General features: G+C 43.5%; 1 protein-coding gene across 1 annotated transcript in view; it reads left to right on the top strand.

Annotated features, from left to right (window-relative positions):
• Positions 1 to 742: 742 nt before the first annotated feature.
• SLC6A15 (solute carrier family 6 member 15) overlaps positions 743 to 25,955 on the top strand; it is a 778,634-nt gene continuing 753,421 nt past the window's right edge. Inside the window, exon 1 of the mRNA XM_069629318.1 lies at positions 743 to 1,039. The gene's annotated coding sequence lies outside the window, so the exon portion shown is untranslated. The remainder of the gene's footprint in view (positions 1,040 to 25,955) is intronic.

Here is a 25,955-nt window from a genome sequence, read left to right as displayed (position 1 = left end):
TGGAAAAGCAGAACTACAGGTCCCAGAATGCAAAGATAAAAAAAAACAAGCCTGGATAAGTACCTACAGATTGGAATGGATCATGTTGGAAACTATGCAGTCATGAATGTGAAGCAACAGCAAAACAAAATAACACGTGCAATGAAAAACACAAAGTAAAACACTTTTTAGAACTAAATGCCCTTTTAGGTTTTTCAGGGCGCTTTTTTGCAACAGTTGAACATCAGTAACCCTTTAACATTGTAATTGAACTCAATGCAAACCTTTCATTTTCTTAAACCCTCTCTGAATTTGCAGAATGTTCAATTTTTAATAACCAACCGCTTTTAAAATATATGCTTACTTAAACCAGTTTGGGCTTGTCAGCCTTGCTTGTGCACCCACTTCACCTTCTTTGATGTTTTAGCTCCTTTTTGCACCCCACCCCCTCAGCGCGCCTCCAGATAACTTGCATCACAAGTTATGTTTTTAAAAAAGAAAGTAGGAAAAGAACAAAATAGAACATAAAAAAATCGGGACAATAAATAGCTCGAAGTGTGGGCATTGCATAGCTTGCCTGGTTTTAATAACCCTTCGATTTGAGATAATGTGGAGTTAGAGGTTACAACTCCCCCCTCAAGCTTTCATCTATCAGGGGTGGAATCCGCCTGTCTCCTTCTCGAGGATAAAAGACCATGGAACTGGCGGGCAATACCAAGAAGGCCATTAAAGCCTGGTGCCCACCATACGGGTTTTCTTCTGTGACCAGCACAACCTCGTCATTTCACGCATGCAAACCCCCACAGACGCAGGAGGTTCGGCTTACTCTACGGATGTGTGCCCGTTTCCCCTCCTCTTCTCCTGTGAGGTGAGAGTCTGCCAGCTTACGCTCCGAGGCCGGGCACATGATGCGAGCACCCGTCATCACACATCCACGCATCCCTCTCGCTAGCTCGCGGGGACTCGCAGACCTACATCGGAAGACACAGAGTTCCTTCCAGCCGCTACAGAAACGAGGCAACACGGGCTCCTAACGTGCTCGCCTTGACAGGTCGAAGAGGTAAGGGCAGTATTCATCGCCCAGTTTAGGCATTTACAAACCGTCGTTTTTTTCTGAAAAAGAAGAAGGGCAGAGTGTGGCATTTCAAGGGAAGGCGTTTGACAGACATGACAATAGAGCTGTTTCTAATTACACCTGCCAGGTCCCTCGCTTGTTTTTTGTGTGGTGGTGTGGGAAAATTGACTGTGCAAATGTCAGAGCTTTGCTATATCGTCAGAAATAATATCCATGCATGTTCTTGGCGAGGGAAGATTAGTGCACAGAGCGGAGGCTATGCCTGAGTGATGCAGCGGAGGGAAACACATGATGCAACATCTATGTCGCGGGCAGTCAAAGGGGGCCTGTTGGGGGCTTTTGGAAAGCCTCTGTTTATGTGCAGGGATGCGAATGCACTACGGGGAGTTAAAGCTGCACCCCACAGTCTTTTACCACTAAGCATTTCGATTACTGAACGGTCTACTGCGCGCCATTGGCATACACTGTTTGACTGAACACTTCCTGTGCAAACCAAATGCATCCACGCACCTGTTTTAAATGCGCTTGCCATACTCAAAATAGAAACTGTATATAATTAATCTATGAAAATCCCGCATGTGTGATCAATGATAGCGTGTAGAAACTACATCGATTTCCGTTTTGGCGCGCAATCAATATGTATACATCCTGCCACCGCTGCATGTTCTATGTCGACATCGTTCGCCCAGCAACGACCAGCATCTGAACGCGCTTGGCGCTGAATCTGCCCCGCGGCTTGCCATTTTGCGGAATTCTGCGCTGCCCGCTTCCCTGCTCATCGGTAGCGGCCGCGGGGAGCTGTGCTCCTAATCAGTTAAGCCGTCGGAGCTGGATCAGCAGAGATGACGGCGGCCGCGAGGCACCCGCATTCTCGTGTATCACTGCTGGGGGGTTGCTGCCGCATCCGGCACCCGGCCCTAGCAGGTGCCTGGTTAGGATATCGTCTTCCAGGGGAAGACGCACCGAGATGCTCGCAGCAGCGATGCAAAGGAAGCAGGGCACCTCTGTCAGCACAGAAGCCTACTGCCTAAATCAGCAGGGTTAGCAAGTATGGTGCCCCAGGATACCCGGAAAAACCCACAGCACGTGTTAGATTGTAGCATAACATCGCAGATTCACGCGCATTGTTAGTGGACTGATCAAACACGCCGTGCGGCTATTGGGACACACACATCCAGTAAGTATTGGATTTATCTCAAGATGCGCCCATCCCACTGACAAGCACATAGTCCATATTCTGTACAGGATGAAGTTGTGATATAAGACAACTGCATAAAAACCTATGAGCAACCCAGCCACAGGCAGACGCGACTAGGGCCGCATGAGGGGAGAGGGAGTTCGGCAGTGCTTGGGTTCCATGCGTCCGAAATGCGGTTATCGGATCCATTCCGACTGCCAAGGCTGCTGCAATAATACACCCGGCCGCACCCCCATGGTGCCCATCTGATCGTCCTGGCTTCTGTGGAAGGATCAAGACCAGGGTGACGTCACAGTGTTTGGGTGGAAATGCAAATGAGCAACTCCTGTGCGCGCCCACGAGCCATCTCATGATCTGCAGCATCAGAGAGTCCGGGCTTTCTGCAACCCCCCCGCCCCCCCCCCACACACAGACGAGCATCACCCGCAAGGAGACACGCCCGACCGCTTACAGGAAAGAGTGCACCCAACCACCTGCCTGCAGTGCGTGGTTTTCAGAGATCATACACAGACCCTCAGAGCAAAACGTTCAGTTTCAATCTTAAATGCATTGATGGACACTGTTTACCAAGGTCACACACATGATACATAATTAAGCCATTTTAAAAGGCGGCGTTGTTTGATTGGTGTCATCACACATTGTCGAATGATTTACCCATGGATGTACAGATGTCCTGTGATAGGGCTATGCGCCCTATATCATATGTTATATGTACTTCTAAGCATGTTGAATGGCAGATGCATCGGCATTCTAACCACAAGACACCGCCTATCCCATTTACAGGAAGCAGTTTGAGTTGTAGGCCACCAGATGTAAGATAGCACCCTCTGCTTTTCACTCACAGCAGCAGCCAGTAAGTTGCACATTGCACACGTGTCGGAATATCCTGCGTGCCGTCTCATTGTCCTTGACACACAAGACGCATCAATAACAGAATGCAGTCACTCTTACTCATTTCACTGGTGCATTATAATTGCAATGTTTCTCCTCTGTGCTGCTTTCTGCCATTCAAGGAGATTGCACTTTCGTAACAAAACAAGTTGTTTCTGCACACGAAAGTTACATAAGTATACTGCCATTATGTTGTTCGTGTTTCCCCACCTCTGACCTCTTCCCAGGGTGTTTGAGAGTTGCGTGCTGTTGTTATTAAGGAGAATTACTTTGTATTTATAATTGGACCATCCCCATTGATATTATAGTGGTTGCAACGAAATATTATCACACAAAACCCCAGTAAAACGCTGAAGGCCGAAATAGCATTTTAGAATGCCTTCACATATGAGAGCATTTATGTTGGAAAAAGTGACCGCTCCCAGTACCATGTCCTTGCCAATAGTGTTAGTACCTGGCCCTGGTCAGTGCAGTTCCAATTAGTCCTCATGTAACATGCCAGTGAGCAATATAATGTAATTTGCTCTTGTATTGCTGTGCACGGCTTCACCATGATGCAATTAGCAACTGTTTTCATTTCAGAATGCTGCGTTCTCTAACTGTGGCATCATAACTGCTGGCCCATATGCAGGCAACCTTACCTTTGTGGTGCTGGGGTGTGGGTGTGTGTCTGGTCAAACCCCTCCCTCACCATGAATTGTTACGCCACAACATTTGGTCAAGCATTGGCAATAAAAGGCCGTAGGTCTTTATTGTTACAGGTATGGTTATGGAAAGAAACAATATTTGCATATCAGTAATCATAAATTACTTTTGGGCACCGGGTCTTGAGTTTACCCCTTCAGGCCCGTGCCGCCTTCTTTGACCCACAACGTGTTGTGGTCACTGTTCAGTGTCCTTGTTATCCTTCCGTTGTTCTTCTCCCTTTTTCTAAGGTGGGAAGGTTTGCGGAAAAAAGAGAGAGTGACACAGAGTACACTGTGAACTCTCTTGCTGTTTGGGTCCCCGTGCAGGGTCCACAAACAAACTTGTATCTTTCTGGGCTGAATCAGCTCGTTATATAGGACCAAGGGCTGCTCCTGGGTCTTTGGTATCTGAGGGCTGTGAAGCCAGCCCTCAGACCTGCTTGTAGCTGACTGTCTGTGCCGCTGGGGGGTGCTCCTCTTTGTTGTTTCCCTGCCTGGCTGACCTTGCTTTCCTTAGGTGCTTAGCACCCATTTGTTATTGGGGAAGGGTGAGGTGTTCTTTCACACCTCACCCTTCCTGCACTTGCAGAATCGGAGACTGCATGTCTCCTGTTTGGGGGGAGAGAGTGGAGCAGAGTCAGAAGGGAGATGGTGCTGCCCCTCTATGGGGCCTGCTGCCATGGGGCAGCAGTTACCCTGCCTCGCTTGGGGCTGCCCTGGCAGTGTTGCCCATAACTGCTGGACCCATATGCAGGCAACCTTACCTTTGTTGTGCTAGGGTGTGGGTGTGTGTCTGGTCGACCCCCTCCCTCACCATGAATTATTACGCTACAACATTTGGTCAAGTGTTGGCAATAAAAGGCCGTAGGTCTTTATTGTTACAGGTATGGTTATGGAAATGAACAATATTTGCATATCAGTAATCATGAATTACTTTTGGGCACCAGGTCCTGAGGTTACCTCCTCAGGCCCGTGCCGCAACACTCAGGTAGGTTATCGGCTAACTGGATTCCCCCAAAAGTTAGGTTATTTGCAGCCTCTGGTAGCTAAAGTACTGAGGATTTCTCTATAAAATTGTTCCATGCCTTGCCCCGATAGGTGTGTGCCCTCCTTGTGAAACAGATCAGGGTCACCCAGTGTTATGGCCGGGTGTTTTATAAAGCCCAACCCTCTGGCTATACAAACATTTTCCAGCCCTCTGTTTAACTTTCTCCTAGAGTAGTCGACTGATTCATAACAGGTGGCCCCTTGACATCTTTTTCTAGGCAGGATTGCTGAAAAATAGATTTCCGTGTCCCTCCAATTGTGTGCAATGCCTGAAAGCGATGCACATATTTCTTCATATAAAGTTTTTCTGCCCGTGTTTACCAGGCCGTTGCCCGCTAAATGTAATATCAAGAATTCCGGCGGGTCTCTGTATGAAACTAAATCAGCTAGTTTTTCATGGATGTCTGGCCAGTGGAGGCCTCTGTAGCCCCACCATGATGCAATAGTGCCCCTGAAAGCTGGACCATCTTTAGTTTCCTCAGCCCAACGCCCTGTCCTGAATACAAACGAGTGTCCGGCTATTCAGGCTGATCTTAGTGGTGGGTCCCGTACGACTGTTGTTTCTGGGGAGTAAAAAGGTGAGTGCAAGAATAAAAAAGATGGGGGGTGGACAGGGCGAGCCCATATCAGTTCAGGTCTGATGTATCTTTTGTAACAAACTGACTTCCAACCCCCTATGTTTTTTATTGCTTGGGAGCCTAAGCCTCCTTGCCATGCTGATGTTGCTGCCCCAATCCTAAATGAGTGGGTGTCGAAATCCTTTGGATTCCACCCAGCTTTAGTGATTGCTTTCATCGGTACCCCTTTAAATTGGTAGTGACTTAGGGCTGCTGTGTCCCTGTGTATTAGGAATCTCACCCCCACTTTCGACTGTTGTGCATAATATAGATTGGTGATGCACATGGGGCAATTTGGTGCATTGTCAATGCCCTTTTTGCCCCGTTTTTGGATCGTTGTATTTCTATGTTGACGCTGTCCCATCTAACCATTTTTTCCATAATGCCTAAACCATTGTTGGCTTTTGTGTTGGAGGCAAGGAGTTCCCTCACCCGGAAAGCCCTGGAATAGGCGAGAAAAAATGCTGTTTTAAATAATAATGTTTCATATGGATGAGAGCATATGCTGTCTAATAGATTTGCTATTATTACTAGTTTAATGAAATCTAATGGGCGACGGGTATCTACCTGGGGTCCCTCTATTTTGCCCCAACCTTTCATCTCATATGAAATCAATACGCTTTGGGTAGGATCTGAGTCACCCCGTACTTTTGAGAAGTAGGATATTGCTACGAGGTGCCTTTTTGGCCAATTCTTTTTAAAACCCTGTTTGGGCGCCCACTTTAAAAAGATTTCTATGTCTTTTATTGTAATTAGTTCTACATGGTTTAACCCAGTCGTTCTAAGAACCGTTTGCAAACACTTACTGCATTGTACTGTAGTGCTGCTTGCCAAGGCTTTCTCAGCCATCTTTTCTAGGAACCCCATTGCAGGGTTCGTGTTTTCTGTGGGCAGCATGCTGCTGACACCCGGTTTTAAGGTGCCTGGTTGTTGGTGTGCATTCTGGCCTTCGCCCAAGGGCGCAGGCATTGATGCAGATTTTTCTAGCTTCCCATTATCGCCAAGCATTCTGCTGGGATCGATGTCATCTTTTCTTGGGCGTGAGGTGCTAGCTCCCGGAATCTTGTCCATTGAAAGAGAGATAAAGCGTCAGCAATGTTATTATCTGCTCCAGCAATGTGTTTGGCTTTGACAACAATATTTTCATGCAGTGTGGCCGTTGTGATGGCTCGTAGTACTTTGAGTACCAAGTGTCATTTGGTGGTTCTTCTGTTCAAAATCCCTACCACTGCCATATTTTCACACCAAGCGAAAAAAAAATCCTTGTAAGCTAGCTGCCTGCTCCAGGTATGTATGGTTAGCCAGATGGGGAATATTTCCAACAAATTGATGTTTTTTTTGTCCATCCTGCTGTGTGCCAAGTCTCCGGCCAATGCCCAGCCACCCACTCGGTGCCTAGTATGGCCCCAAAGCCTTTGCTCCCTGCTGTATCCGTATAAAGCACTCTTTTGTCCCCTGTGTTCAATGGCATGCGCCAAAGTGTGGTCCCATTGAAATTTCTGCGGAACTTCCCCCATATTTTTAGATCCTCCTTCACTTCACTGCCAAGCCTGATGTGCAGGTGGGGTTTGGTGCATGTTTTTGTTTTGAGCTCCCGGCTCCTGGAAAATACCTTACCCTCTGGGATGATCCTGGCTGCGAAATTGAGGCTGCCTGCCAGTGATTATAATTCTCTTACTGTGCCCTTGTTTTTTGTGCTTAGCTCTTGTATTTTCCCTAATAGTTCAACAATTTTTGCTTTTGGGATTCTGCATGACCCATGTATTGTGTCGATCTCTATTCCTAAAAAGGTAATGTTTGTGGATGGCTTGGTTGTTTTTTCAGTTGCAAATGGGATGCCCCATCGCGCTGCCTTTTTTCCAGTTTCTTCAGTGCCTTATTGCATTCTTCAGAATTTGATGAGCCTCTCACCATAGAATCGTCCAAGTAGTGGACTACCCTAACCCCTGGTAGTTGTTTTTGAAAGGCCCACTGAACAAATGAGCTAAATTGCTCAAATAGTGCATAGGATAATGCACAGCCCATGGGGAGGCATTTATCCACATAAGATTTTTTTATCAAAAGAGAAACCTAGCCACTGCTGTGAGCTTGGGTGGACTGGTAGTAACCTGAAAGCATATTCAATATCCAGTTTCACCATAAGGGCTTTCCTGCTGCAGTCCTGTATTAGCCTTTGGGCCTCCTGGAACTGTGTAGGTAACTGCTGATTTAGTGGGGGCGATTCCGTCATTGAGGGAGTGTCCCCTGGGATATGATAAATGGTGAATAAGCCTCACGTTACAGGGTTCTTTTTTGGGTACCAGCCCTAGTGGGGACACTAGGTAGCCTGGGAATGGCATCCTTGTCCAGGGGCCTCCAATTCTCCCCAACTGCAGTTCTTTCTCTATTTTCTCTCTTACTGTCTTGGGGTTGTCCCTAGCTGAGACCAGTTTCTTTGGGATTTTCTGTAAGCCTTTTCCTTTGAACGGAATGGTGAAACCTTCTTTGAAACCTCACCTGATTGCTGAGCTGATTAACTTGTCAGGATATGCTTCACTAAAATTATCTGGGTTGATGGGGGTTCTGCCTGCTGTCAAAATTGGGAGGATTGTGTTTTCATTGCTCTTCTTTTATGGTATTCTTTGAGGGTAGTCTGGTGCAGCTGGTTGCTGGGGGATCCCTGTTGCAGTTGGTGCAGCTATGTTTATGCCAGCTCTCGTTCCCCCATGAGCATTGGTTTTTCCCATAATTCCTGCATGTGATGGTGGATTTTGCAGCGTGGTGGGCTTTATTCTGCCCACAGGGTTTTGTCCCAGCCCCCCAGGGCTGATTTTTTTAAAAGGGCTGCTCTTCCTTCCTATGTTTTTCATTCTCATTACTTCTGTTTCCCCTTGTGGGTATTTGTTTGTCTTGCCGGTTGTTTGGGCAACTTCCTCCTCTGATGGAGGGTCAGCATTCAATATATATAGATAATTCTGAACCTCATCCCATTCTATTGCTGGTCTTTCGGACATGTTCCTTCTGAATCTTTTGTCATATGCTAGCCACCCACTCCCTTTGTGGGCGGTTTTTACCTCTCTGATTTTATCCGCAAATGCCCATAACTTTATTCCGTCCCCCAGGAATTTTTCCTGAAAAATGGTTGCTAAAATGGTGAATAATTTTGACCAATTGTCCCAGTTCTGTTCTACTTGTGCATTCCTGGCTATGGCCTTGTCCTCGATCTTTTTGGGATCCCGAAAAGCATCCTTCCCTTTGCACTGTGCCTCAATAAGCAAGAATATTTCAATCAATTATTTAGCCCAAATGGCCTCTTTGATTGTTATGTCTATGTTCCAAGCCAGGGATTTTTATTATAACTATTAAGTATTTCAATCTCAAAAGATTTTAGCTTTAAATCTAACAGTGCACTGATAAATATCATAATATATGTGGTGGCACTGTTGTTAGTGTCTATCGGGCCTGTGTTGTTTGGTGTGGGAGTGGCCCATGCTTTTAGGGGCCCTGTTGGTTCTGGTCCCGTTAGTGTGGCCCCTGGTGCCAGGGAGGCTATGCGTGTTATCAGATCTATAATTATTGTAGGTTCCAGAGGTATGTTACGCCGTGGTGTCCCTTCAGCTTCAATGGAAGCTTGTTGTTTGTCCCTGATTTCCAATATCATCTTTTGCTCTCTTTCATATTTTCAAACAATAATGACAGTTTTCGGTTTTTGTTACCTTTGTCAAGAGTGTCTAGCTTGTTCTTCTTTGCAAGGGGGAGGCTGTCTTCTCCCCATGTTCGTGGTGTCACCCCTTCCTTTGTTATCCCGTATAAATGCTCTCCAACCCAGGCCCATCCATAATGCTCAGCTGCCTCAATTGCTGCCTGTAGGTGTGGTGATTTCAGTTTTCCTGTCACTGCTTTGGGCTCCTGGGGCTTTCTTTTGGGTGACATGCATCCCCCTGTCCAAAATAATCCAAAGCATTTGTTATCTAAAGTGTTATTCGCTTGGTGTGGGTTCCCCCACCCAGAAAGCCCCCTATTTTAGGGCTGTGAATAATAGCTTTGTTACAAAAAGTAGCCGCAGGAGCCTTGTGACAGCTGTCCAAAGAAATGTACTACATTTTTGTTATTGCTTTTTTGCTGTTACCCGTAATAGGCAACTGTCGTGTTGTGGCCTTAAAAAGTGGTTGTTTCACTGCAATAGACCAGTGTGCTTTTGTGGCCCACGATAAAAGAGTGTTACTCTGCCTCTTCCAGTCCCTTGCTAATATTCCTAAGCCCGTATTGTCTATTAGTTGATCAGGATACTGTTTAAGATTCAGGCATTTGTGTCACAAAAAAACTAGAAAACCGCCTCTTTTCCGGGACGATATATGCCGTTATTTAAATTAAACGAAAAATGCCTGTTAAATCGTTTTAATGTAAAAAAAAAATGCTAATCAAACATTAGCTACTATTTATAAAAAAACATTGTCTGCATGTGCGTCTATCATTGCATTAAGCTTGCCTCATGATTGGCTCATCCGTCTAACCAAGGTTATCTTGCGAGGTCAGTTTTGTTGCTCTGCGTTGGCTTGCTATCAATTTTTAATGAGATAGAGATACATTTCTGGCCACGGGCTTTCGCCGGAGGCTTTTTGCTCGGCAACTGCGGTAACGCAGAGGGCTGACTTACTTTCGAACTTCTAGTCGGAAAAGCCGCTGCCTGCGTTGAGGTCCCTTTCTCTACGCCGCGCTGGATACTTGTCCGCCCACGCTTCCTGCAATGTTCTCCTCCCGAGCTTTGTTTCCGCCTCCGGTGAGTTTGTTAAACCAGGTTTCTTCTGATCACCGTCTGGAAACTCTTTCCCCGGTTGCAAAATATGTTTTGAATAGGACTATGTTCGAGGGGAACAGCTCAGAAAACAAAGACGCCGCGCACACGGCAAACTTTGCATGAAAGGTTGGTAGACACTGAGAACACAGTGAACTACAAAAGAGAGAGAGTGACACAGTACTCTGTGAACTCTCTTGCTGTTTGGGACCCCGTGCACGGTCCACCAACACACTTGTACCTTTCTGAGCTGAATCAGTTCCTTATAAAGGACCGAGGGCTGCCCCTGGTTCTTTGTAGTGAATCTGTGGGGGCTGTGAAGCCAGTCCTTGGCTGACCTTGCTTCCTTAGGTGCTTAGCACCCATTTGTTATTGGGGAAGGGTGAGGTGTCCTTTCACACCTCACCCGTCCTGAACTTTCAGAATCAGAGACTGTGTGTCTCCTGTTTGTAAGGGGAGAGAGTGGAGCAGAGTCAGAAGGGGGATGGTGCTGCCCCTTTCTGGGGCCTGCTTGCATGGGGCAGCAGTTACTTGGCCTCGCTTGGGGCTGCCCTGGCAGCATTGCCCACAACAGATGCTTAAGGAATGTATAATTGAATTCTGTGCATTTTCTCTGGCCCCCCTTCCCCAAGACCAGAGTGAAGCAGAGAAAGCCCAGTGCCACACCCACACGAATCAAGGTCCATGACAGTGGGGCGCCACAAGCACAACAGTTTGTGACAGAAGCAAGGTGTGCAGAAACCAAAACACAAGGGAAGTGGGGAAAGGTGCCAGGGCATCAGGTACCAAATGCTGTGGTTTGGTGTGCAACCACAGGGCGGGGGGCAGTTTGCCAGATGTATTGCTTTTTGGGTTGGGTGATGGAAAACTGGCCACATGATAGTGGTGGGTGGGTGGATTTGGCACAATGCCATGTCTATCTTTTCGTATTAGGTTCAGCGGAGGTGGAGGGAAGCTCACAAGGGTGTTGGAGTAGGGTGACAGGACACCAGGCATTTTCATGACCTTTTTTAAGCTGTAGGTGATTGGAGCAGGAGCCTCGCATTTTCTATAGTACATGTATTTCCGTCATGCCTCCCTTCTTCACCCCTTGCAATAGAGGTTGATGGCAGAAGTGCGGAGGGTGGAAAAGGGCCAACGGGCATATGAGCATACAATAAATGGCAATCAGAACCCCCAGTGCAATGCATCCTCATAGCCGATAGCTATCCACCTATAATTCTACAAAAGCTTCATAATATAGATTTATAGACCTGCAGCGAGGGCCGTACCAGGCGTTATGGGCCCCGAAGACAGAGTTAATGGCCTGGGCGAAGCAAGGGCCTTTAACGAGGTATGAGAGACCATAACTCCTGGTACGGGCCAAGCTGCAGATCTATAGAGCTATTAGAACACCCTCAGTGTTTAATTAAAGTAGAATAAATGAGACATGTTCAATTGAAGTGCAAAAAATTGCAAAATGGTAAATACATGTTGCAGACATTTATTTACCATTTTGCAATTTTGTGTACTTCAATTAAACATGTCTAATTGTTTTTTTATAGGGTGTTGGAAGGTGATTGGGTGGGAGGAGTATGGTATTAAACAGAAATCAGGTGTCAGTATGCCTGCCTAGTGCTTCACTGAAGGTAATTGCAGTGTTTCCCCCCTACACAAACTTATACTTTCAAATACTGCACACTTAAACACAGTAGAACAACATTAGCAAGGATACTCTGCAAATAAATTAATTTAGCTTGCCATCAGGTTTCCCATTATCCTTCCCATACTTCTATGCACTGAACATCCAAACAACGTGAGGATGTGAGAGAAAGGTTCCCTGTGTCTTGAATGTGGTGTAAAAATGAAGCATGCCACATTCCATTACAAAGAAAAGTGCAGCTTTCCTTTCTCTGCGGTCTTATATTTCATGAAACGCTTTCCATAGAAAGTGAAAGCGGAAAGTGTTTCTTCCAACACTGCATTGCACACGTTGGTCTTGCAATCTATAATTTAGAACGGAAAGTTAACTCTTTCCTTTCTGTAATTGCACGGAGATCAACACAGCAACTTGGGAACAGGTAAGCAATTATTGTCTAATTGGGGGCTGTATTCAATCTGCGGGCTATACCAGTGCGTATAGCCTGCAGATTGACCAATCACTACCCTCAAACACCCTGTAGGGTGTTCTAATATGGCTTCAAAGGGCTTCCTAGTGTTGTGAAACAAACAGGTCCAATTCAACATAGGCAGGATTTTCTCTGTTTTTTTGTAGTGTTTTGTATCTTGCTAAATGGGAAATAGGACTTCATCGCTCTAGCAGGTGTCAGAAGATATTTCTAGATTTAGGCCCTCATTATGAGTGAGCTGGTCTGCAAATAAGGTGCCGGTAACATTGTCAACAGCACCTTTTCCGGACCAGCTCACTCTGAGCATGCCGGTTTGCGGCTGGGAAATACCGGCAGGCCTGACCTGCTGGTAGTTCAGGCACCTACCAGCAGATAAAGCACTGAAGTACCAGCACCGTTACTAACAGTGCCGGTGCTTCTGAGTTCCCATTGCCATGGAGTCCTATGGGACCCTACGAGAATGGGAACTTACTGTTCCGCCACAGCCCGTAATATCCAGGTATTACTGTGATATCAAGCTGCAGAAAAGGTAAACTGACGGTGCAGGTAGGCCGCCGGTGCTACCAGCGTCCTACCGGCAACCTCATATTGGGGGCCATAGTCTGCCTGGTTTTAAAAATATCTTCATCCATTCTCATTTCTTGCACTTGGGAAACAGCAAGCTATGTTCTTTGGTGGGACATAGTTTTCGATATCATTCATAAACGTGAGACTTCTGAATAATATGTTATCATGGTCCATTGAATGCACATACTTTTAGCGTGTCTGTATACTGGCAGTTCACGATAATTAAATTTGATGGAATTTAAACGTAAGTCTAACAACTATAGAAAAAATCAATGTGAAGGAAGAGTTTTGCTTGAAAAAACACTTGAGGCCACCTTGCATTCGTAAACCTTTGGCAATGGATCATTATCCAGTCAAATGTTGCAAGAATGCAATTGTAGGGAGCCTAATAACTTTTGTTGAGTTTTGGGATTATTTGACCCATGTAATTGGGTGAGCATTAATTCTGTTCTAAATTGCTGACGACTTTGCACACGCCATCATTTTAATGTGGTATTCATGATGAAGCTGCATCCTTCATTCAGTGTTCGGTTTCGTAGGAGAGAATTGCAATAGCTTGTTTTGCTTTTGTGTCCATTAATACCAAGGTAAAACAAAAAAAGAAATGTCAACTGCTTTTGAATATGGACCCATTACGATACTGGCACTAAACCATGGCGCTATTAGCACCATGGTTGGTGCCGGTATCGTAACGAGTCTGCCATTGTTCAATGGGGAATTACCACCCCATTCCAAGGTTGGCGGGCGGTAATTCCCCATTGAACATTGGCCCTTCCCCATTCCCATTTTTGCCCGATAGGGCTCAATGGGACTGGGGAAGGCGCTAAGTACAGTACCGCAAATTGCGGTACCGTACTTAGCACCAAGGTCCATTTGCGGGTCCCTACTTTAACGGCTGGTTTAGACCAGCCGTTCAGGTCGGGTCCCGCAAAGGGACCTCGTAGTAAGGCGCTAAGTGTTTAACGGCACCGTAGCCTTTTACGGCGCCGTTAAACACTTCGCGTCAGTGTCCTAATTGAGTGGTTTGCACAAAGTCACACGACTCTCACTGGTAAGGATTATTTTAAGGGGAAGAGGAGACTTATGTAAATTCCAGTTAACATTGACAATGGTTGTGAAGCGATACATTTTCAACTCAGGAAAACATCCTGCATCTACTTATGTATTCAGCAACACATATGCAATAAGCCAAGGATACAGCAGGATAAGTAAACCTATATCGTCATATACACAATACAAGTAAGGAAGAGCGGGAGATTTTGTGCATAGCACAAACCACACAAATCTTGAGTTCCTAGAACCTTTCAATTATTTCTGCGATTCGAAGAATGTAGTTCGAATAATTATAATTTATTTTACAACCTGGTATCAAAATGTGCACTTGCCAGTGCCCATTAGCATGTAACAATGGGCTCTTTGTGAGTAAGAGGTGGGGTGCTATGTGGAAGTCAACATTTTTTAAACAGGTGCAATGTTGGATTTGGTAACTGCAGCAATAGCCCGCAAACTATGTGCGGTTTGGAAATAGTCATCAACACAACCTTACACTTATCTCACATATGAAACAATCTCTGGGGAGGTGAGTGATGTTGAGGATATAGTGCAACATGTGTAGAAAACAGCAAACATGTTTTTGTTTCTTTTCCGATGTTCGTGAACATCTAAGATGTTTGGGGACACTGCTGTGATGTTAACAAACTTGACAAACGTTTGAGTGTATTCATGCATATGTATATGCGTGTGTATATATTTAGTGAATACGCTTTAGTTGAAGCACTTTTAAAGAGAAACAATCTAATGCAACAAAACCCTTGAGATTCAGTGGAAAAAATAAATAAACCGTTTCTTGAAGCGACATTAAAATGCTGATTTAATGCAACAATCTGTCCTTAGGGTGTGCACAATGGGGTCCTCATAATTAAGGTCACGTAGCTTCCAGCACTTGCCATATTTCACAGGTTTTGTTGCATTCAATTGGCTCATTAATGCCACATCAATGTAAGATTTTGTTCACTGAATTTCAAGGGGTTCGTTGCATTGAATGCAATTAGCCTACTTGTCCCTTAACTTTAGTTTCTTTTTTTTCACTCAATGGCAAGCGTTTTGTTATGCTATACCTACCACAACCTGTAATTCTGTTTTTTACTGATAACATAACTAATATTCCAGGTTATTCTAAAATGCACATTTGCAAAAATGCCTTTTGGAGGAGGAAAAAGGATCAAATGTCATCAGGCTAGAGGTGGGAGGAGAAAGAGGACACAATATGAAATTGGGGAGTTGGGCATATTCGGTGGCATTTTTGCATATTCGGGATTTTTTTTTGTGTGCATATTCACGGTTATGGGAGAACACTGAATCAGCTCGTAAAATGCATCAAACGCAAAATGACTGCAAATATTTTCGAAATATTCGGAGTTATTTTTAGTCCATTGCTAAAATAGCCACAGTTATGGGAAAATAGTTTAAAAAAAAGAGTTAAACAAGTTAGATTAATACAACAAAAGTGGAATTGTACAGCTGCAGTGAGGTGTGGGGTAGCCTACTGGGGCAACACATCAAGGGGTGCAATATGGCCCTCGCCAGTGAGCACAAAGGACGTGCTCACTGGCCAGGGCAAAAGGCCATGGCTAGTGGGCCTGAAAGACATGCATGGTGGCGGTAGCCACCTATTGGGTCCAAAAGAAACTTATTGAGGGAACATGTACAATAATACCCAGTGGTTTCTAAGCACTGACCCAGGGATCACACCTGTGTTGCTCTGTGTCATCTTGCTTCCAAGGGAAGCACGTAGCCCCAGAGCTATCCTCCCGAGACTGTAGTGTTTTAAAAATTATTTTGAGGGCCCTGGCTACTCGGCCTGAAATACTTGTAAGGCTGTGACCACCCAGTGGGTACCAAACAAAATTTCAATTCAATTCAGCTTTATTCGACAACTAAAAAGCCCTAAAAGTACATTGCTTGTTTACAGACTTATTATATACATTTTAAAACCAATGATAAAACCCATCAAAATAGGGAGCACATACTTGCAACCATATAATAAGATAAATAGTTATCTACATACTGTTCAGGTATTGCCTCAAGTACTTGAGCACAATAGTTGTCTGCAGAGCTGTGCCCAATGGACATAGCATGCTGCACATGTCACCGAGTTAGGGTAGGAAGTATTTTTGCACAGTTCTAGAGTATTTGTAATTGACCAAATGCCCTCCCTCCTCAAAAAAGGTTTCAGGTACCAAACTCTCAAGTTGCAGCAATTCACAGGTAAACACAAATTGCACAGTGCTTTCTTCTCCTAAGCTACATAAGGGGCATAGACTATGCCCACCATGGGTTCAAAACCTAGTAAACATGGCAGTCTATAATGTCCCTAACTTTGAGCTGATAAATAAGGCTCTTGCATAGTGTGGGGTCAAGATAACAAGGTAATCTTCTTGTCCAAAATCTACATTGCATACTAAAGATTCTGGGCCTAATTTTGCATGTTTGTAGCTTCAACCATATTCATCCTTGCCAAAATAAGTGTTTTTTCTTTTAACCTAGATCTGGCACCGCTGACAAGGGTATGTTGCTCTTCCCAGAGCCCAGATGAATTCAGATTGTACAATAGTTTCTTCACATGGGCTACTCATGGCATACTTTTATCCCAGTTAGATTCAAGATGCGTTTCATAGCATCTCAATATTTCCAAGTCCCACAGTACACCACAACATTATCTAGTAAAATACTCGGTTCAAAGAAGACCGTTCTCCATTCGGGCATACATCAATCTCTAGATGCATCAATGCATTCTGGGAGCCTAGTGGGACCTGGAGGAGTTGCTTCGAGTGCTTGTTTTCCACCCTTTCTAGATGTATTGTATCAACATAACCCCACAATTAAGCTCTGTATAAACCAGCTGGGATTGCTTGCTTACGATGCAGTTCTAGTGCTGGCGAAATTGTCCCCCTACCAATATATTGCATGGAAAAATCAAAATGCTCCTGTATATCTCCCCATGTTTGTACATGCCTTATCTAATTGGGCAGCCCAAATGCCATTTTCATTGAATCTTATTTCAAAATAGTAGAAAAGGGAAACTTGTTCTAAGCTTTTTCCATCAACCACTATATCTAGATTCCAATGCCTAGTGTGGCGAGGCCCAAAAAGCAGAACCTTCATTTTGTCAGCATTCAATTTAAGACTAAGTTCTTCACATTTACTTCAAAGCATATCCAGGTTATGTTTCAAACTCCACAGAATAGTAGCTAATAATATTGTGTCACCTGCGTACAGTAGGACTGGATATTTGTCCATGTCCATTTTAGGGTAATCCAAGCATCCCTGCATCAGAGCAGCAATGATCACGTCTATATAAATGCAAAATAGAAGGGAGCAAGGACACAACATTGTCTTATGCACTTGAGGGCTTTAAAGGCATCAGTATCTTCTCCAGCCATGCCGAAGCGTGCAGCTGCTTCGTTATTAGGGTATAACGCCTGGATTAAAGAGATCAACGGGCATGGTACATTTGTTTTCTTTAAGACTTGCCAGAGAACCTCCTGGGAAACTCAGTCAAAAGCAGTCTTAAGGTCCACGAACATTGCATACAATTTAATTCCCTTAAGAGCAGTGTACTTTTGAACAAATAAGAATAATCCGAAACTTTGATCTACAGTGCTTTTGTGTTTGCGAAAGAGAGCCTGGAGGTCACTAATGATGTTATTTTCCTCCACCCAGAATTGTAGATGATACAACATAGATTTGGTGAAGACTTTTCTAGCACTGTCTAAGAGTGAAATAGGCCTGTATTTTGCCCTGCCCCCCCATCTTATATATTGGGAATATTGAAGTTGAATGCTACAAGGAAGGTACTGTGTTTAGCCTGATTACTGCATTGAAAAGCTTACATAAAACAGGGCTCCATACACACATTTAATCTTTATAAAAGTCTATCGGGAGCATGTCCAGGCCTGGTGCATTAGAGCTCTTCTGAGTGTCCAAAACATTACATACTTACCTGGCAGTGAGCTGGAAGTCTCCCTCCCTCATAGGCTCCACTGCAGAGAGACTGGCTGCGGATCGTATGTCAGCTAGTTGTCTTATTGGACCACCGTATAGCCGTGGACAATTCTGCTGCCAAACATCAGCAGTGATACATGATTGGAGCAACTCATTACTTCTGCCACAGAATCATTTTGCAAACAGCTATGGGATAACCATCCTCAAACACTTGTATTAGACAACACAACAGTGACCTAGCATAGGGTTTCTTCTTTTCTATGAATAGCTTTTTATAATTAAATCGGCATTGGTGAAGAAGTGCTTCTTCCACTTTTGATCCTGTTTCAAGGCATGTCCGTAGCTGAAGCATATTGGGTGAACATGTACATGGCTGGGCCCAATGGACAAGGCCAAAGGCCCTGGCTAGTGTGCCCAAAACACATGTATAGTGGCCACCTAGTGGGCTGTGTCCACCTAGGGGCTCCAAAAGAAACATATTGAGTGAATATGTACAATAGACATGGCCAAAGTGGCCTGTAAAAAAAGTATGGTGTAACAAAACCCTTGAAATTCACAAAAACATAGTCAATGTGCAGTTAAGTTGCACAGATTTAACTCAACAAAACCTTTGAAATTCAGCAGATATGGGAAATCATGACCAGCTTAACTCGGTGCATTAACTAGCTGCAAATAGCGGACATCTCAAAGCAAATTGCATCACAGAAACACTGTGTGTTGTGGGGGAGGGGTGGGAGAGGGCAGGGAAGGTGAGGATGCCATCTGGGGAGTGGGGGGAGCTGTCACAGATGAGGGGGGAACTTGGTGAGGGCCTGGGGGCAAAACAACATTTTTTTGGCTGTTTTTCCCAGCTATAAAACTACACATAGTTACGGCTATCTGTAGTCCATACACTGGCAATAGGCATCTGGAATCCCATCCATGCAGAAACATCAAAGCGAGGAAGGTGCAAGCACTCTCAGGCCATTTTGCCTAATAAATGTGCACAATTTACAAGACCACTTAGAGCAACATGGTCCGAGAGGGCCAACCCCATCCTCGTTTTGAAGCTAATCATGGATGGGAGACCTGGATGCCTAGTGTGGTATGGACTACAGATAGTCATGGGTATTATAATTACCAAGGGTATTTGTAGTACATAGCTGTGGTTATGGAAAAATGAAACAAAGATATATTTTTACAGCTCCAATGACAACCGGAGTGAAAAATCACTGACCATCGCCTTTGGCCATTGCCAATGACACAATAGGCATCCGGGATTCCCATCCATGCAGAAACCCGGGATGGATGTTTCTTAGCTTCAAAGCGGAGAAGGGGCTGGCTCCCTCGGGCCATGTTGCCCTAATAAATGAGCACAAGTTACAAGACCACTTAGAACAACATGGCCTGAAGGTGCCAGAACCTTCCTCACTTTGAAGAAAAGCAGGGTTGGTCCTGGTTAATGCAAGGATGGGAGACAGTCCGCAGTCCTTGATGCCATGTGTTTTCCTTGTTTTAAACATCTCATAACACATTAAGAAAACACACATCCACAACATTTTCTTTTAAACTGTGCTACTGTCAGTCCTTGAAAGTATCACATTTTAAAGGTCAATCTGTCACAAGGCCCGCATGAAAGAGCTTCTATCTATGGGTAAGGAGTTGCAAATATATAGAGAATTGCAAATTCAGCTTGCACGTGCAAGGCAAACTAAAATAACTGTTTGTTTTATATATTTCTATTCAATGAAAAAACATTGTTAAATGGACGTTATGGTTAAGTTGCACTAATAAAAAGCTATGGAATTCAATGAAAAACATTGTTTGATGACATCACTGATAACATCACATATCTGGGCCACTTGTTTTTGTTCACTGACATGTCTAGGCTAGTTTTTATTTTTTAGTAACAATGAGAATTATCAAAATGAAAATTATGCTATTTATATACATTAACCTTCTTATATCTTCTTATAGTATTTTCCTTAGAATTTGATTTGACCTCATAGTGCACATACATGGGGCAATACGCAGGCCTCAAACATACAATTGATATGTGCACATGATAATCAATGCTAATATTATTGTCATTTTTTGGTACTGTTATTTCTTTCTTCTTTACTTCCGTACGTTTGAATGTGTTAGCTATTTTTTCCATGTTTCACATTACACAAAACTTTGATGAGGTAGCATTTATTATTTTATGCTTGAGCAAGCTTGCCAATCCAAAAAATAAACAAGGGGGTATGCCCGTCTTCTGAAAAAAAAAGTTCTACTGTCCTCCCTAATGTGTCCTTTAATTGTGTCCTGAGAAGGAGCCACAATCAGGGGACAATAATTGCACCAGTGTCCAGGATTGGCAACACTCATGACTTACTTGCCCTCTCATGATTTCCCCTCCTCACTGCTATGTCTAGCTTTCAACAATACTCTGCTTTATAAAGATAACTTGAAAAGTACATATACCATAGTGTCATTCAAATATATACATCCTTATAGAACTTTGTTAGGCAAAATGTTATAATTGTTCTTTATTTCCCCCATCTTGACTGGGAGACTACAAATACCAGAATGACATTTGGCAAAATGCAAAAGAAATGGTCTCTCAGAGAGCACTGGGAACATAGATCTTTAAACAACATTGGGGCATATTATTACACGGCCTGCGGTAGCGGGTATGTAGTTACGGTTAAGTTGCTCAAACCATAGAAAGAGCCCCTTTTGCGAGGATTATAACTTTACCCCTCCTGGATGAATCCTCACAAAACTTTGCAAAAAAAGTATATGGCCCAGATGGATTGTGAAGTTTGGTAAGGTTTTGTGCGGGCATGGGGGGGGGGGGCAAAGTTATAGGAGGTGTCCCAAAATGTGTGTTTTTTTCCCATAGACGCTTTGGAAAAATAATTTCGGGCCAAACTGTAGGATGGATTTTCACCAAATTTGCGCCAGGAGTGGTGGCTTGGTTCCGAAAGCGTGCTTTTGTAAATGTGGTGTAAATCCATCCAGTAGTTTTTTTTTAAAACAGCCAAAAAGTAGGCAAAAAATAGTTTGTGATATCTAGGTTCGGTCTGATGACTCACTTCCCTGTTTGGTTCCTGGACAGGCCTCCGATTGGTCCAGAGGGCGGCGTGAGGTTCGTGGACATCAGACGTGTCCACTGATTGGATGGTGAAAAGCATGAGATGCGTCAAATGTTTGGAAGCGCCCGCCATGTTGGATTCTCGAACATCCCCCGTTGTCCGTGAACATCTCACTAAAAACATATGAAAAACACAACATTGCACTTGTTACACTAATGAAACTATCTCTGGGGAGGTGAGGGGTGATGCCAAAAAATGGGTGGCTTTTCAACTCCGATGTCTGTGAACAGTCCGGTTGTTCAGGACAGTCCTGTGATGTTCACGAACATCTAAGATGTTGGGGGGCATTTATGCCTATTTCTGCATTACAGGGTTGGTGGAAAACAGTTTATAACGTTGGTGCCATGAAACTGCATGACATTTTGGAATTGTATTCTAGACCTGTCTGTGAATGGTTCTGCACAGTGTGGTGCTAATTTGCCAAGAGGGAGCAAAATTAGAGGGGGGGTCCCAACATATTGTAAAGGCTTATAAATGTGGTGTCATTTGACGAATCTGCACAAAAGTTTGCAAAAAGATTTAGACCTAGATATGAATGTGTTTGCAAAGATTGGTGGATTTTGTCAAGAGTGGGTAAAATTAGAGAGGAGGTCTCAAATTTTGTAATGGCTTATCACTTTGTTGCCGTTTGACGAATGTGTACAAAAGTTTTCAGACAGATTATCGACCGAATCTTGAATGTTTGTGCAAAGTCTTAATGGATTTTGTCAAGTGGGGGCTAAATTATATGACTATTTTAGGTACATACATTTTGACACTTTTCAAAAAATAAAACATGGGCGGATTTGCAGAAAATATCATGCAATGGGCATTGGCAAGGACCTGAATGCATGGTTTTGCAAATGTGTATGTGTTTTATTTGTTGAAAAGTGTCATAATGTAGTTACAAAAAATAGTGATATATACCTTTGGTGAGTGAGGTATTGTCGGGGTCATGGCCAAAGGCCATGACCCAGACAATCTGGCAACTGCCCATGACCACGAGGGACCAGCAATGGGGTTAAAGTGGGCATGGCCACCGTGGACCGGCTATATCGTTAAGTTTTTCAAAATTGGGATAGGTTAGATTGGGAAAAAAAATAATTCTGCTTGTGGGCATCAGTTGGAATACTGGATGGGATTGCAGCAAATATGCACAAGGAGGGTCAGCAAGAACTTGAAAGCATGGTTTTGCAAATATGTCCTGTATTTTACTTTTTGGAAAGTGTGAAAATGTAAGTACACAACACATATATAGCATTGGTGTCTGGGAAATGGACATAGCCATCAGCAAGAAGAAATAAATGTGTACTCTAATTTGCTAATTGGGGCATCCAGCATTGCTGAAGCAGTAGAAATGAATGGGAGAAAATATTCAGCTTGCGGTTACATCCTGCAGTGGTGGACTAAATTACAATTAGCCGGCACGACAAGCATTAGCAAGGACCTAAAAGCATGTTTTTGGAAATATGTCTTGTGTTTTATTTTTCCAAAGTGTAAGAATGTAAGTAGAAAAACTAGAGATATACATTTGGTGTCTGTATAGTGGGCCTGGCCCTCAGCAAACACAAATGTGTACTCTGATTTACTTATTGGGGAATGTGGCATGGCTGAATCCCATGCCCCATGGATTTGGATCTGGCCATGGCTGCTAGCCCTGAGCACTATCCATTGGTTACATTATTAGGGTATAGTGGACACTGAGCTAGGATGCAGGGTAGGTACAGTGAATAATAGGGGTGTTTGGTTGGGCAGGGATCATGGATGGGCCTTATGCCATAGGCAATTGAACTATGACTTGCGCCCCCAGCATGCGCTGCTAACGACAGACAGAAAATATGTTTCTTAAAGTAGGTTTATAGTTCTTTCATACATATGAAAAGAGAAATTATTAATAACTTATATACAGTGGTTGTAACACCATGAAACATTTTCACTTATAAAAACCTTTTAAAATGACAGAAAAAAATGTTGTTAAAGGGATGTTACTGTTAAGATGCATCCCAACCTTGGGACTCCTCTGCTCGAATAGATAGCCAGTGGCCTCCACCTTGGCATCCTTTGGCATTTCCCTCCCGTGTTCTGAAGAGCACTTACCGATCCATACTGCCCCTTCTATTTATGCACTTCTCTCACTGCACAATGCATATGTGCATTTATAGGAGCACTGTCTACAGTTTTTTTTGTATAAGTGTTTTTTGTATAAGTAAGGGAAATACAGAAGCAAATGATTTGTAGAAGATTGTTAAGTTGCAGTTGGTGTATTGAAGCTTGATATGGTGATAGGGTTATATGTACAGTTTTTGGAAGTGATTGGTGGATGGATGCATGACTGTTTGAAAGCAGGCATTGAGGGAGTGTTACAAATATAAAATGAAAAAGGCACCATCGCTGCCCTGTGCGATGGTGTGCACGTGCCATCCTGGTCTTTTAATGATCCATGGCCTGGAAAGTGGACTGCGGAGACCACTGATAATTATCAAGGTCCATCGATTATGGTCCTTATTGTATGCTAGAGAAAAGTATTTGGGACATAAAATTGTTTCTGTCCTTTTCATTTTTCTCTAGTATACAATTGTCCATTATTCCCATTATCATGACACACAATGCTGATGGAAATGTTGGAGAATCTTATTGAGTCTAACTACTTTACTGAGAAATGTAAAGTAGATGGAGTCTATAAGATTATTTTTTTAGTTTTATTTTTTAACTGAAAAGTGATTCTTAAAGGAACCTTTTTTTCAGTGTTTTTTGATTTTTGTTTTTGCAGGAGAGGTCAGAAAGTAAGGTGGGGAGGGAAATGAGAGAAGAGTCACCAACTAAAAATATAGATGGGCAGGTGGACAGGGGAAGATGTTGTGCATGTGTTACATCTAAGGTAGGGGGCAGTGTTTCTCATGCTCCTTGATTACAGCTTCCCTCCTGCAGATTGGTGTGTTGCAGTATATACAGAGTACTGTTGTCCTCAAGAGATATGGATAGACATAATCTTTTATTGTTCAGAAGGTAGCTGGTGGGATTTGGTGTCCCACAGAAGTGGGCTGTGTGGTTACAGTATTGGTTGAGGAAGATGTGGTGTAGGGAGACTGTGTGGTGTGGGAAAACCACCATTTTATGTATGTTTTGCTCGATGCAAGTGATTCCTATGGTGATAATTAGGAAATTCAAACATTAAAAGTGCTGAAAATATTATTTGTATGAGGAAAACTGGTAAATTCATATCAGGCTACAGATGGGGATGGGGAAAGAGGACCAACGATTGCAGTGGGGAGATTTGGGATGGGCCGTGGAGCCCATTTTGGGAGAGCATTTCCAGTTTACCAGAGGAATTCTGTCGGAATGTCCCAAGATTACAGCAGTATTATCACAAGACTCATTCGTAAATGGAAATGTGTTATGCAAATTGTCAAAAGAGGGGTTCAGGGAGGGAAAGCACAATGGAGTTGTGGGGGGCTAAGAAAAGGGGAAGGGGGAAACATAGTGATTGCTAGTAAACAGGGAAGTTTGTTTCAATTGTTTTTCCATTATAGCGGGAATGGGCAAACTTTCCATTACTGCTGAAATCAGCATAGCCTGCATTGCTGCAGTAATTATGTCCATGGGTATTAAAGATGGCAGTAAAAGTATTAGCACAAGACATCATCACTCACAGAAATAGAAAGAGGAGGAACAGGTGTAAAAGCAATAGCTCATGGGCCAATGGGGTTTAACGAGAGCCTTTTAAAAATGCAGAGAGGTGGGGTCACATCTACTCATCAGGGCGATAAGGATATTTTGGAATAATTGGAGCAACATGTACAGTGGTCATGGCTGAAGGCCATGGTAATGGGCCCTGAAGAAACTATAGTATAACAATCCTTACAAATTCATTGAACACACTTAAATTAAGAGAGAGTTACGGGTTGCGTATAAGCAGTCTATGTTTCACTAACTTACTGCAGAAGAAAACCATAGTGCCTTTAGCACTGTATCTGGATGTGGAAGAGGACCTCCTTTAAAAACTGCTTACTGCTAGAAGAATCCACGAATGAGCGACATAAGTGTAGTCTATTGGCAGTCTGTAGACAGCTTTCTGTGAACAAAAACGGCTGTGCAACATAGTCCAGAGACATCAGAAATGAGAAAAATGAAGCTGTAGTTCTTCATTATTTGCTACTTTATTTGGCAAATATTTGTGCTTTGTTATTTTGCTAAGTCCTGGATTTTAAGATCTTCATTGGGACTTGAAATAAGAGCTTACTGCCCTGACGGAACAGTTTAAACTGTATTAAAAAACTTTGGCAGATTAAGTTCTAACGTTACACAATTTAATACTAGCCTTGTTTAGCTCTGCTCAGAAATATACTCCCCTGATCAATAAACCAGTGCTCTAAATGGTTATTAACAGTCTACTTCAAACTAGCGAGTGAGTCCACAAAGAAACCAGCGTAAGCAGATGTGATGGATGGATGGATGCTCTCATAATCGTTCTTTTTGTATCTGCTTCTCTGTTGCTTAGTGTTTTTGCCACTAACCCCAACACTAGTTTAATACGCTACAACAAAGATCTGGAAACTTATTTTTTCAAACATGTATGGACTACTTAGTGAAAGTTAGGGAAGCAGTGAGACTTCAAGTGTGTATTGGGAATTTACATGAACAAATAATCACAATAAAAACAAGGGGGTCTTAAACAAGACCATGGAGTACATGCATTATAAATACCAATCAGACTAACGTTATTTTTCTTCGAAAGTCCAAAAGATCAGACTTGTAGGTCAAACATCCTTTGCTTTCTCACTAAGGCTTGCCACCTAGAACCTAGTCCCTTTTCATACATGTTGAACATATAGATGGAGATGAAGATCTGAGTAGGAAAACGTGACAAGGTTATGACAGTGAAGCTGGATGTTCTTATGCCTGTGACTAAAC

The sequence above is a fragment of the Ambystoma mexicanum genome, chromosome 12 (genome assembly GCF_040938575.1).
Source record: "Ambystoma mexicanum isolate Mex_15411 chromosome 12, UKY_AmexF1_1, whole genome shotgun sequence".
NCBI classification, from domain to species: domain Eukaryota; kingdom Metazoa; phylum Chordata; class Amphibia; order Caudata; family Ambystomatidae; genus Ambystoma; species Ambystoma mexicanum.
Note: the sequence above shows the minus strand (reverse complement) of the source record. Positions and strands in the feature narration are given on the sequence as shown.